A 12643-nucleotide genomic window follows, 5' to 3' on the forward strand; every position below is an offset into this window, starting at 1 on the left:
GCGCGAAGCTAACGACGAGTGCACTGAAATGCGCAAATAAGCCCGCTCACGTCCACAACCAACATGTGTTTTTATGAACGGTAACAGAATCTAAGCTCTTCTTCTTCCGAAACATATGAAAATAACAGTGCATGAGTATAGCGCAAGCTACCGCTAATAAACATGCTATCCGAGAAGAGTTAGCTAACCGACGTCCGGTTACCTGGAGGGACAAACTCAAGACTCAAGGACAAATAACGGCAAGCTTTGTGTATAAAGCTAAACGTGGACAGCCTATAGCATCTTATCATGATGATGCTAATTTACTAAAGCTGCTTGGAGTGGAGTTCATATCGATTAATTGGATCGGAGGACATCGCAAAAACCGAGGAGGACATTGACTGTTTACGTCCAGCGATGGAGAATTTCTGTCGGACGTCTTTGACGTCATTCAACTGGCAAAATATGGGATCACTGGTGAAACTGGGTGAGTTTCATTGTCTCAAATATTCTCCACGAATGCACGAAACAGTGATGAAAATATCAAGACTACAGCCTGCCTTTAAAATGCACGTGTCACGTGAAGGTTGCATTTGCCTTCACCTCCTAGCAAAGGTCAACACAGGACACGCACTGTTTCCCACGCTGATGCTGACAGAGACAAGTCAAACCTACTCAAGGGGACAATTGGAGAATTGTGAAATAAGAGATGACTCCCTCAACTCATGTGGACACTTGATTTTGGATCCCTCAGGACCTCCGAGATCTCCACCGTTTTGGCAACACAAATACAGCGTTGCTTAGAAACAGGAGATCATTTCAAACTGGACATTGACATTATTGTGAGACAATGAATGGACTTAAACCATGCAGGAACACGTTTGAGAGCCTCGTCCGTTTACAGCTCAAATGGACGTCACGAAAAACCAAAATGCCTGGACGCACAAAGAACGCCGATACGTTTGAGTCGATCCGGCTGTCGGCCAATCGATGGAGACTGCTAATCAAAGGCGAGATGCTTCGATAGCAACTTCATCAATTCAAATGCCACGAACTCAAGCAATTGACAGTGGCGGAGAAAAAAAAAAAAGGATATTGAACACGACTGCTTATTTGGAGCACTGGGTGAGTACCAAACACATTTTTCTGCTATATATTTGTCTTAATAATCCTTGAAAAAATGATGTTCAACCCTTCTTGCTATTGCAACAATATGAATTTCTTGAGTATGGGATGAAGAAAATGTAATGCAATTTAATCTAGTCATCTAAATGAGTTAGGAATAATATAAATATCAAGTCAGTGAAATGACAGTCCATTGAATCATCCGCCAGGTCCTCAGCTGCTGATCCCCGAGTTACATCATTATTTTTGGGGCGATATTTTCAGTCTTGATGGTTCATTTTTCAATACTTTTTGACAGGATTTTTATCTTTGAACGTGTGTAAAAATTGCTGATTTAAGGGGGAAAATACATGAAAATGTGTGCCTATTTTAGTCATTTGACCACTTTTAAAGTAGAAAAAAGTCTAAATTCTTTTGACAACATTGTGACACAGTTACTAATCAATGAGTATGCATCCAGAAAGGTTTAATTAAAAAATATATGATTTAAAAGGGACATCCCCCTCGCAGTTCTGGTGCCCAGTGTTCAAATCCAGATAAGTTATCACTGTGTGGAGTTTGCATGTTGTTCCCGGGCTTGCGTGGGTTTTCTATGGGTACTCTGCTTTCCTCCCACGTTCCAAAAACAAGCTAGCCATGGCAAATTCTACGCTAAATCGTCTATGAGTCTCCTCGTGCCCAGCGATTGGCCGGCCACAAATTCAGGGTATCCCTCGCCTCGTGTCCAAAGTCAGCTGGGATAGGCTCCAGCACCCCCCCCCCCCCCCTGCGACCCTTGTGAGGCCTCACCGGAGAAAGCCGCCAATTTCAGGCCCTCCAAATGTCGTCGTCGTCAGCTTCCATCTCCCGTGGAAACGCGGCCAGGTTTTCCCCGCGTATTTGCTCGGCGGCACCAAAATCCCGGTGGCTTTCCGCCGCGTGACCGCAGTCATCTCCGTGACATTTTGCAGCAGTCTGCCGACTCCCTCGCCGCTCCTCCATAAAAAAATAAAAGAACGGGCGAGGGAGGATCCCCCGTGTTCAAACAGTCCGCCACCTCATTTGAGATTTTTTTTTTTGGCCGCATATAGAAAAAAAATGATACTAGAAAGACGAGATGTGAAGCCGTTCACCGGAGGGAACCCACGGGAGACCGGGCGTCGCCTCCGACCCCCGCTGCGATAGGCGGGTAATGTGGATTTGATCCAGACTGGATGGCAAAGTTAACAAGAATGGCTTGGACAGTAATCCCTCCAATATCGCGGTTAATGTAGACCAGACATGGTCTCGATAGTCGAAAAATAGCAAAGTAGTGTCACCCCTATTATAACTACTACCTTAGCATAAGTGGCTTCCGTTTACGAGTTTCAGCGTGTATTTTCACATTTTCTATGAACTTTAAAAAAAAATAAAAAACATTTTTTAAAATTTTCAATAGCAGAAAAAAAATCGCAAAGAAGTGAATTCACGTCAGTGAAGTCGCGATAATCAAGGGAAGATTTGACATGTCTTAAACATCTCTCATCTCATTGTTTCTGAACCGCTTTATCCTCATTAGGGTCGCGGGGGGTGCTGGAGCCAAGTGTAGCTTTCACAATCCCCGTTAAAAAAGTAGCGTCGTCTCATCCTCGGAGACGCGGCGTTTCTTCAGAAGTTGCGTGGATAATTCCACTCCGCTTTTTTTTTTCTCTGCTTGACAAACATCTGACATTTGCAGCATGGCGTTTCGCGTTGACGTCAAAGCGCTACCTGCGACTCTCGCCGACGCTAGCGCGCGAGGGCACCCGAGAGGGCCGACGACAGGAAGAAGGCTCTCGCCAAAAATAGCCCGCTTATTTTTGCACTCGGCTTACGTGGCTTGCGATACGGCTCGCCTTCATGTTTGCCTCCCCGGTTAGCTTGAAAGGCGGCGTCTCCGCCAGCCGGCAAGTCAATCCGACATATGTCGCGGCGTCTCGTCGGGACGGATGAGTCCGGCGCTCGGCGCTGTGGCGTCAGCTTCCCGTTTAAAGAGCTTTCAGAGATGAAAATGCCGCAATCAAACGCAGAATGACGCTTTGAATCCACGTGAAGCACCGGAGCAAAGTCTCACGGACTTGGATCCAACGTGTCCACCAATGAAATGCGCGGTGATGCGCCGTGGTCCACTTAGGTCAGGGGTCGGGAAACTTTTTGAAAGACATAGCCATGAACAAATATTATTCCTTGAGAGCTATACTCAGAATTTAAAAGTAAACATACATGAAAATGTGTGCATTTTTTTATGAATTTCACCACTTTTAAAGTAGGAAAAGTCTCCTATTGGTGCGTTTGGGAATCAACTCTCACTGATGGTTCCCATATTTTTAGCTCGCAGGTTAGCGGAGAGCCATATGCACCCATCAATTGAGCCACATATGGCTCCTGAGCCATAGGTTCCCTACCCTTGACTTAGGAGTTATGGACCGCAGTTTGAGAACCATGGCCTTAAGATGTTCAGGATCTTGCGCTAACGCTAACTGGCCGCTTTCCACCTTTCTCTCTGAAATCAGCGCTTTCGTGTCAGGCCAACGTTAGGTCCGAGTCGTGGTGAAGCTTCAAGAAAATTCCAGTCTCCTCACTCCACCTTTTAGCACCAGGGAAATTCACCCCCTCCCACTTTTGGGCCCGCCAAGACCATCCAATCGGATCCGTCCGCAAAACATCGCAACTTGGAACTGCGCTCATGTTCGGGGATTTTTAATGAGGCGAGGAGGCGGAGAATGTGGCGTTCTTGGGATTCCCGGGTCGTCGCTCATTTTTCTTTCCCGCGTTAGACGCGCACGGTAGACGTTGACGCCGAGCGCGCGTGGGAGGGCGACCTTAAGGTTAGCCGGCCCCAGTCACGGTTACGGTAATAAGCACGTTGTTAAGGCCAGATGCGGTTCACCGGTAAATAAAACGGGGCCGCTCTAGAGGAAAGAGAAGGAAATTACGGGGAGACCACGGTGTTTACTTGGACCCGTGCCTCTTTCTCACCAGCCATCATCTGATTTCCTCCTTATTACTGCAGCAGCCAGAGGGCATCTTCAACCTAAGCGTGCTTTATTTTCCTCCGCTTGCTTGCGTCTCCCTTCATCCGGGTTTTCTTTCCGGCGGTTTCGAGGTTGGCGCGGTCTCCCAGCTCGACCTCACGCCCACCCGCCATTTCTCGGCGAATCTCGGGTAGAAAAAAACAAAACAAACTCTGTGGATGCTTTTTTCTAGCAAGATTTGTACACACTACTCACGCTAATTAAAAGATAAACTTGTTCATTCATTATCTGTACCGCTCAGCATGGTTGCGGGGGTGCTGGAGCCTATCCTAGTCAACTACAGGCATCCGTAATGGGTGGCCACCCAATCGAAAAGACAAAACAATCGCACTCAAACCTAAGGACAATTTAGCGTACAATTAGCTCAGCGGCGAGAACATGCAAACTCCAGACCGGTATAACGCTCAAATCATCGTTTTGCTCATATCGTACTAGCGGGAATCGCGACGGAGTCAAGCGGATCCGCCGCTAAGGATTTAACAAGTAGCGTTAATATAAAAGGATTGCAAAACTACCGGGAATTCTCCTTAGCGCTCGTGAAACGTGCATTTTTAAAATCCCAAATCCCAGAAGTTGTTTTTTTTATCCGCTCGGACGAGTCCGCGAGCTATTTCCGTCTCCGTAGAAGCTAGCGAGCGAACGCTAATGACGACGTTCAATCTCCGGAGACTCTTTTCTCGTCTTTTTGAGCCATTATTTCTTTATCATGGCGACAAGCTCCCATTCTCCGCTTTATGGAACGCCCGGCCAAAACGTCCAAGGTCAGGACATTAAATTCCTCCGCCGTTGGCTTTATCGGCTTCCAAATGCCAAGAAAGGCGCTACTTCGCCGCTAATGTCGGACTGTAATAGTAGCAGTCGCTCTCTATTAAAGTCAGCCGGGCAATTTTGAGAGACGAAGCGTGATTAATGGGCCTCGTGATTGGCCGGAGACGCTTGTCGCTTTTGGAAAAAGACGTTTATGCCCGTTCGGTTCGCGTGTTCCTCGCTTTTGGGCAGGAAATGTATCAAGTTAATCGTTTATGTTAGCGCACATGTGTCAGAGTGGCGGGGAGGGCGGGGCCAAAGTAAATCAGGTTTTCGCCTTTGAAAATATGCATTTTAATCTTAACCCTTTCGGGAAAACATTTGTATCTGAGAAGGAAGGAACATTTATTGCATGGTTGATGACTGAAAAAATGATATGACATGAAAATATTATTCATTTATATCAAAATATGGTGTCCAGTTGGGCTTATGGATCATCAAAAAGCGAATAATGCTGTCGTTAAAGGGTTAAGGGTAAAAAAAAAAAAATAGATTTTAGCATTGTTAATAATTTCCATTTTTTTGTTGTTGTTCGCACTGTTTAAAAACAACCTAATGCTATTATTTGCCTATTATTCACCAATTGGCCAATTAAAATCAGCAAAAATAAGCACCAATGGGTTGGATAAATGTCAAATGTTTTCTCTTTTTTTTACAGCATGCGCCATTTTAAAGTAAAGTTCAACTAGAAGTGATGCCCAACTTAAGGTAAGCACATCTTTTTTATTGGCCGATATTTCAGCAGTCACACATGCAGCAGCAGCTATCACTCGGGTTTCTGTTTTTTTAATACTTGCAAAGCCATCCTGTCCATATTATCACATCAATCACATCTTGCGCACGATGAAATATTTCAGCTACGATCGGCCAGCGCGGCGTAACTCTTTCGCTTGACAATTTTTCGCCCCGATGCCGAAATAAATTCGTTATTTAAAGGCTCGACGAAGAAAATGAGGGGACGACGGGTTCTCCCTTTATCGCCATGGCAACGCCGGCTCGTTTACGATGACGTGGGAGGGAAAATGGGGAGAAAAGCGGGTAAAGCCAATGGGGGATATTGAGACGAGACCGGGCTCTCCGAGTAAACTCGTTCCCGCGCCGAGGCCAGGGGAGGGGCTTAGGGTCGTTTTCAAAGCGGGGCGACTTTCCGCCCGCCGTCCAATTGTACTCCCGCCGCGTTCGGGGCTTTGAAGAGATTCAGTCGGCCCACGTTTGTTTTTCCAAGTACCCGAGGAAAGAAGCCGTCGCCGTGAGCGCCGGGTGCCCAGAAAGTGGGATTCGCAAAGGTTTTACCAGTAGAGCGGGGGGCTTATCCTTTTGGGGGAATGCGGATTCAAGGGGTGGGGAGGCTGTCAATAGTCTGCTTTAGGTTTGTAATCCGGATCGGTCTTTGGTCAAGGCTCATTTTGAAGGGGGTCTTGGTCTAGACGTCATTTCGGTGCTTTCTGATTTTGGACCAGTCTTGATGATGTCAGGGGTCAAAGTCCCGGAGGCTGGATTCGGCTTGTGAGGCTCGCCAAAATAAAACATGTTGATAATATTTTTAGATGTCTCAAAAACAGGAATATTCATTTAAATATTCTCTGCAGATTTATAATTTTCATTAGAATTTCCGCATGAAACCATAAATGCAATCATCTTTTGCAGACCGCATAGAGGCTGTGGCAGGCCGGATCTGGCCCCCGCTCCGCCGCTTTGACAGCAGTGATATAGCGCCGTAAAAGTAAAATAGTAGCTTTCATCAGCGAGCGAGCGGGCGGGCGAACGTGGAGATTGATTTCTCGTCCGACGCCGGGGGGACCGGGCCCGATCCCTCCGGTCGTAAATTCCAATCCAATTACGCCATAACCAAACAGCGCATTAACATGAAATTTGGACGCCGCTATTGCATTACTCGGCGTGATGAACGACGCCCACGTTCGGGGCTCATTTGTCGCCGGCGAGAGCGTTGAAACCGCCCAGTGTGCCAAATGCGAACGTCATTAAAGATGTTTTCGACTGAAAAAATGAATTTTGACCATATCAAATGACTACCACCGTAGGAAGCCGTTTTTACTTTTTTTTTTTTTTGTCATTTCGTGTCAAAAAGCGCTCGGCAGGCAAACGTCGAGGTCCATTTAACAGCAGGTCGTGACAGCCCGTTTGCCCCGATAGCCATCCGGAACAACTTTATTGTCAAATATGAGTTACGTTTTTGCAAGCCGTATTTTTGCCGGCATCGTTTGAGAATTGACAATCGCGGAAAGATGACGAGGTGCGTGTGTGCGTGCGTGTGAATATCTGTCCTGAATTTTGCTTCTCCGGTGCTATTGTGCTGCTCGCCACCGCCCACGTATCAATCCATATTCATGAAGTCCTCTTGTTTTATGGCCTTTAGCTATTCCTGACGCACACTTTTGCATCTCACAACGTATGCACGAAATAACAGTTGGGGTGGGTCCGGTGTTTACGTCTCAACAAATTGGTTAGCGTCGTTGGGATATGTCTAGATCCATTGCCGCTTACTGGTATTCTTTTTGGGGCTTGGTTAAAAAGTTTGGAAACATTATATCTTGTTGTTGTAAAGTCGTACTGTGAACTCAGGGGGCATACAAAGGTGATTTGGATTGATTGGAGTGGGCTGAGTCACAAACTGTAGTCCTTTTTGGAGTATAAGAAACCAAAAGAGCCCACAAAACTATAGTGTCATTCTGGACTTTTGAAGTCTTGCTCTTGTCGTAGTCATTATGCTTTCTAGTCTTGCTAGTCTATGGACTTTTCTCAGTCTTTTGACTCCCAACAGTCATGGTCATGTCTTGGTTTTGGCGCGGGTCTTGGTCTTGGCTTCTCTCAGTTTTGATCGTGACTCCCATAAGCGTTGGTGTATCCTCCAGTTCGGGTCAAGAACGCAACTAGCGCAACCTTGCTAACCAAACAAGCGGTTAACACTGTTTTTTAAAGCTTCTGCGTGTAGGCATTCATTCATCTTTCTCCAAATGGGCAATACGAGCCACAATTAGAATACTTATCGGTCAACGTGGGCCAAGTATTTACGTATTATGCATTTAACCTTGCTCCTATTTCCATTAAGCGCACGTGGGGATGATACTTTAGTCATTAGAAGGTTCCCAAAGGGAAACAACGTCAGGACCGATCACGCTGTCCGTAACCGTGGTAGTGGTCGCCATACCCTTGGTGGCGCGAGAGCTGCAGGCCAACACCATTAAGAGCTTTGTCGGAACACTAAATTAGCCTGGTGATAAATGGCCACACGCATCATGCTGTAACATTTTGCTGCGCTCTTTTTTTAACTGTACACAATAAGGTCTCCCAAGGGTAGGACGTATTTTTTATTTTTTTTATCCTTTTCCCCTTCCCATTTCTAAAACGGCTAACACGTTCCCAGATATGCCCGGGGAAGGTTTGGACCCCCACCGGAGCATTTACGGGAAATTGATCTGGGCCAAAATAGTGCCACCGGCCATTGGCTTGAAAATGGAATTTCCCAGAGTGCTCCAGGTGAAGCTTCTATTAAAGCTGCCTGAGCCTGCTTCACGCCGTGCCCTACAAGCCATAGAAACACGGGCAACGAGGGGGCCATTTCTCTCCGTGGGCGGTGAAATAACACGAAAGCGACAGCCGGGCTTTAGAAAAGCCAAACGGCCATACTGTCACGCTCTGAATCGCTCGCACGCGGCGTCCGGATCAAAAAGCGCTCAATGAGCGGCGCGCTCATCAAAACCGCAAACAACAAGATTTTTCATTTGGCATCATTTTTCAAGTCTTCGTGCACAAACTACGTGGCGAATGCTAGCGCCGCCGTGTTGTGGTTTAGTCCAAGCGGGAAAAAAAATCCTCTCAAATCAAATTTGGCAGCCAATTTGTTCAAAACAAACCACCCGAAACTCAGAGCTAGCTCGTCTCCTCGCGTCTTTTTAGACGGCAAAAAGACACGTTTGTCGTTCCGAGCGACGCGTCGTCGAAAACGCGGCCGTCTCGCCGGTCGCGTCAACCCTAAACGACGACGACCCTCGTGGCGCGTCTGTCGGCGGCGATCGATAGCGGGGCTCCGGCTCATCTCGGACCTCGGAGCGTTTTATCCCGCCCGAGTCGCGGCTCCTGAAGCGCCGTCAATCCCTTGAAATTGTTTTTCCTCTGCGCCAGCAGAGGAAAATCGAGAAGAGCGGGCGAGTCACGTTTTAATAAGACGAATGAGATGGAGGGAGATGCGCGGGGGTGGCGTTTCAGGACAAATAATCGGAGTGCAGCCTTAGCGGCTCCCGGGCCGCATCGCCCATGAATCAATTGAGCATTAGCGTCCGGAGACAGGAATGACGTAGCGGAGGGCAGTCGGCCCGAGATGCCGCCCTGTCCTTTCTCCCCGGCCGGCGCGAGCTTTTTTTTTTATTCTTAATAGCGCAATACGTCAACGGCGGACGTTAAGTGTCGGCCGCCCGCCCCGTTTCTGGCGGTTCCGCCGAGGGAAAATACAATCACGGGCGATCGGTTTGCGTGGCAGGATGCTACGCTAAATCAAATGACTCGGCGCTACGGCAGATTTAGAAGGGTCTCGCCGTCCATCTATCCAAGCTATTTTTTCTTTCTCTTTGTCTGGGTAGAAATCTAAGGCCTGGGTTGACACCGGGAAAGTCTTGGGTTGGCTTCCTTTTGGTGCATTTGCTTCCTTTCCACTCTGCAGTTTTTCTTGACGACTTGTCGACAAACATCGTTCGATCATTGGCGAGAAGACGGTCCGTCTACTCGTCGCTCCTTGTCGAACCCACCCATAAAACGACTTCCATCTTTGTCCTGGCGTCTATCCTTTACCTGCCATTCTGTCTTACGTTTTTACATTATTTATTTGGATTCTGGAGAATAAACTTCCCAGGTTCTCCTATTTCCGCTTATAAAAAAAGCCCAAAGCATTGGCTGATCGGACTTTGCGTCAAATCGTTAAACCGACGGACTCGACCGGCCGCCCGTTTCGGGCCGAGCCGGCTCCGTTTATCGTAAGCATTTGTCAACGGGTGCAGACCGCCGTCCCGGCCGGCCGGGTAAGATAACGCGTTGGGCTCGGCGTTTGTTCAGCCCGCTCTTGCATACCGACCGAGCGAGCGCGATAAGAGAAATGGTGTTTGCGTAGATTGGCAATTTCCAAGTTGGGCTTGCAAAAATTTCCGCCTGTCCGACCGAAAGTCCCTTCAGACAACAGGAAACAATCCTATTTATTCCTCTGCCGTGCCTCTGCGACCATTCCCAAACACACTTCAACTAAAATACGCCTTCTTTGCCTTACCTTACCCTATTTACTCGCATATAAGCCGCATTTTCAGACTAAAAAAAAGATGACTGAATTGAGGGTATGGCTTAATATGCACATAAAAAATAAGTTAGTCCCTTTTTGAAAGGAAATGATTGTGTGATTAGGAAATAGAATATAATACGGCTTTGATTTTTCTTTTCTTTTTCTTACTTGTTGAAAAGTGACTATTGCAATAATATGAACCATCAAAAAAAAATTCTCATTAATGGCTGCCAGATCGTGGCAGTCTCAAAAAGAAATTGGACGTGGCTGAATGAATTAATTTTACAGGAAAGTGTCCTTGAAATTTTAACTCGGGCAGCAACGCCAATAAACAACTTCCTCGTTTGACGGAAGGAGCCGCGTCGAGAAGCCGACACGTTTTTTTTTCTCTCTTCTTTATTACTGCGACGGCGGCGGCGGCGACGGCGACTCATTTTCAGGGCGCCGCGCGTCAACAAAACACTTGACACGTAAACGAGCTTCTCATTAGGAGGCTTTTAACTAAAAAGCCCTCCAAAAGTGGACTGTTGTTTGTCACCCACATTCTTTTAATACAAGCTGATGCTTTCAAACAAAACAAATGCCTTTCTCTCTTTTTTTTATAGAGCAAGTTTGATGTTTTCTCACCGAAAGCGTGTCGAGTCCCATTTAGAAAGCGTGTCTTTCAAGTCGACGTTTTAAAAAAAAGGTAGTAAATACATTTCTGGAAATATGCCGTTTTAGTTCCGTTCGAAAACAAGGAATTGTTTGAATTCTCCTCGTTTTTCCTTTTCAGAAAAATCCTCATAGTCGACCCAAATGACCAGATGTTTTCTTTTTGTCAAGTTATGGGCGGTGACCGGCGACATGGCGTTTTCTCATTTTGGCCAAACGCGTCGACCGCGCGCCTTCATTTGTCACGGCGGCTAGAAAGAGAGCCAGTTTGATGGAGTGGCCCGGGCGAGCCAGTGGCGGCATTACGGCGGATGAAATAGCGCGGACAAAGCTAGGGTAGAATTAGAAGGCCGTCTTATTTTCTAATGCAGGTGCTATCGGGTTAGCCTTTGTCCGGAGGACACGTGTTGGGATTAGGTGCATTATTAGGGTTCTGCTGGGTCTTTAAAGACAGACAATTAAATTCCATGTCCCAAATTGACCGTGCACAACATTTAATGCTGATGGGCCAACAAATTCATCTTGTCGTGGCGATTTGAAACTAAATGGAGATGTAACAGTTGGAGCCGCCTGAATTTCATCAAGAACCGTGCGTCGTTTATGGTAAAATGGCGTTTCTCCACTTCCTAGTTGAAGGTTGAACCAAGTATTGGCGACATATTGGTTGAAATTGGGTCCATTGTCAATGGAAATTTCTCCTGTAAACTGCCTCTAATTTACCCAAAGGAAAACAAAGTATAGAAAAGTCAAGTTAAAAGAGCCCAAAATGTTCCAATCATCTCGGTTTGCGCTTTGTAAATGACCCTCGCCTTCGGGATCTCAAGATGAAATGCGGTTGTTTTGAAGGCGTCCCACATTGAAAGTGGGTTATCCCGAGATTATTTCAGTCCCTCTCAGGCAACGCGCTAGCTAGCAGGTGCGCTGAGAAAACCAGCAGCCGCAATCAATCCCGCCGGTCCTCTTGGGCGCCGGCGCCCTCCGTCATCCGACTCCTTCGGCCCCCGAAATAGCGTCGGCGCGTTAATATTTCACCGGGCTCTCGTATTTTAGCGTCCATGCCGCATTTACATCTGCCGTGGGAGATTTGCGGGAGATGTTTCAATTAGTAACTCCTTAAACAATCGGCGCAGCTATTAAACATCCGCTTACGGCTGGAAATTCAAGTTTACGAGCGCCGCCGCACGCTATTACAAAGCCAGCTTTTATTTGAAACGGATTTTCCGCCAGGCGCTTTATGGCCCGCCGGCTTGGTTTCCTCGCAGGCGAATATTCACAAAGAGATAACGCCGCGACAAAGGAGATACTATTTGCGCCGTCTTCGTTGCGGGAATAAAAGTGTGGCTCCATCTGATCCATTGCGCGACGGCGGAAGAGCGAATTCCGTTTTTGGACAAGTCTCGTTATCGTCTCGGTCTAAACGCTAAAAGTCTTTTGCCCCGTCTCGGTCTCTTCTGATCTTGGCCAGGTGTTGATTTTGTCTGACTCCCGATCTCGGGGAGTCCGGCTCCTTTGCAAGTCTCCGTGTAATGTTGGTCTCGGTCAATTCTGGTCCCGGACAAGTCTCGGTATTTCCTTGGTCTCCAATCCCAAAAGTCTTTTGTCCGGTCTCGGTTGGTTCTGATCATGGGCAAGTCTTGATTTTGTCTCGGGCTCGGTAAGTCCGGGTCCTGTGCGAGTGTCAGTCTTGTCTCAGTCTTGTCTCGGTCTCGCCTCTGTCTGTCTCAGTCAATTCTGGTCTCGGGCCCATTTTGGGATATCTACT

The 12643-nt window shown here is 47.2% G+C and overlaps 1 long non-coding RNA gene across 2 annotated transcripts in view; it reads left to right on the forward strand.

The window, feature by feature from the left end:
- LOC144091941 (uncharacterized) overlaps positions 1-12643 on the forward strand; it is a 52119-nt gene continuing 39476 nt past the window's right edge. The window contains exons 1-2 of one of the 2 annotated variants that reach the window (XR_013305930.1): positions 1-1104; positions 5602-5651. This is a non-coding gene — a long non-coding RNA (uncharacterized LOC144091941). Of the gene's footprint in view, positions 1105-4724; positions 4898-5601; positions 5652-12643 lie in introns of those variants that run through there. The other variant, XR_013305931.1, reaches the window with a different exon arrangement.

Source organism: Stigmatopora argus, chromosome 17, assembly GCF_051989625.1.
Source record: "Stigmatopora argus isolate UIUO_Sarg chromosome 17, RoL_Sarg_1.0, whole genome shotgun sequence".
In the NCBI taxonomy this organism is placed as follows: Eukaryota; Metazoa; Chordata; class Actinopteri; order Syngnathiformes; family Syngnathidae; genus Stigmatopora; species Stigmatopora argus.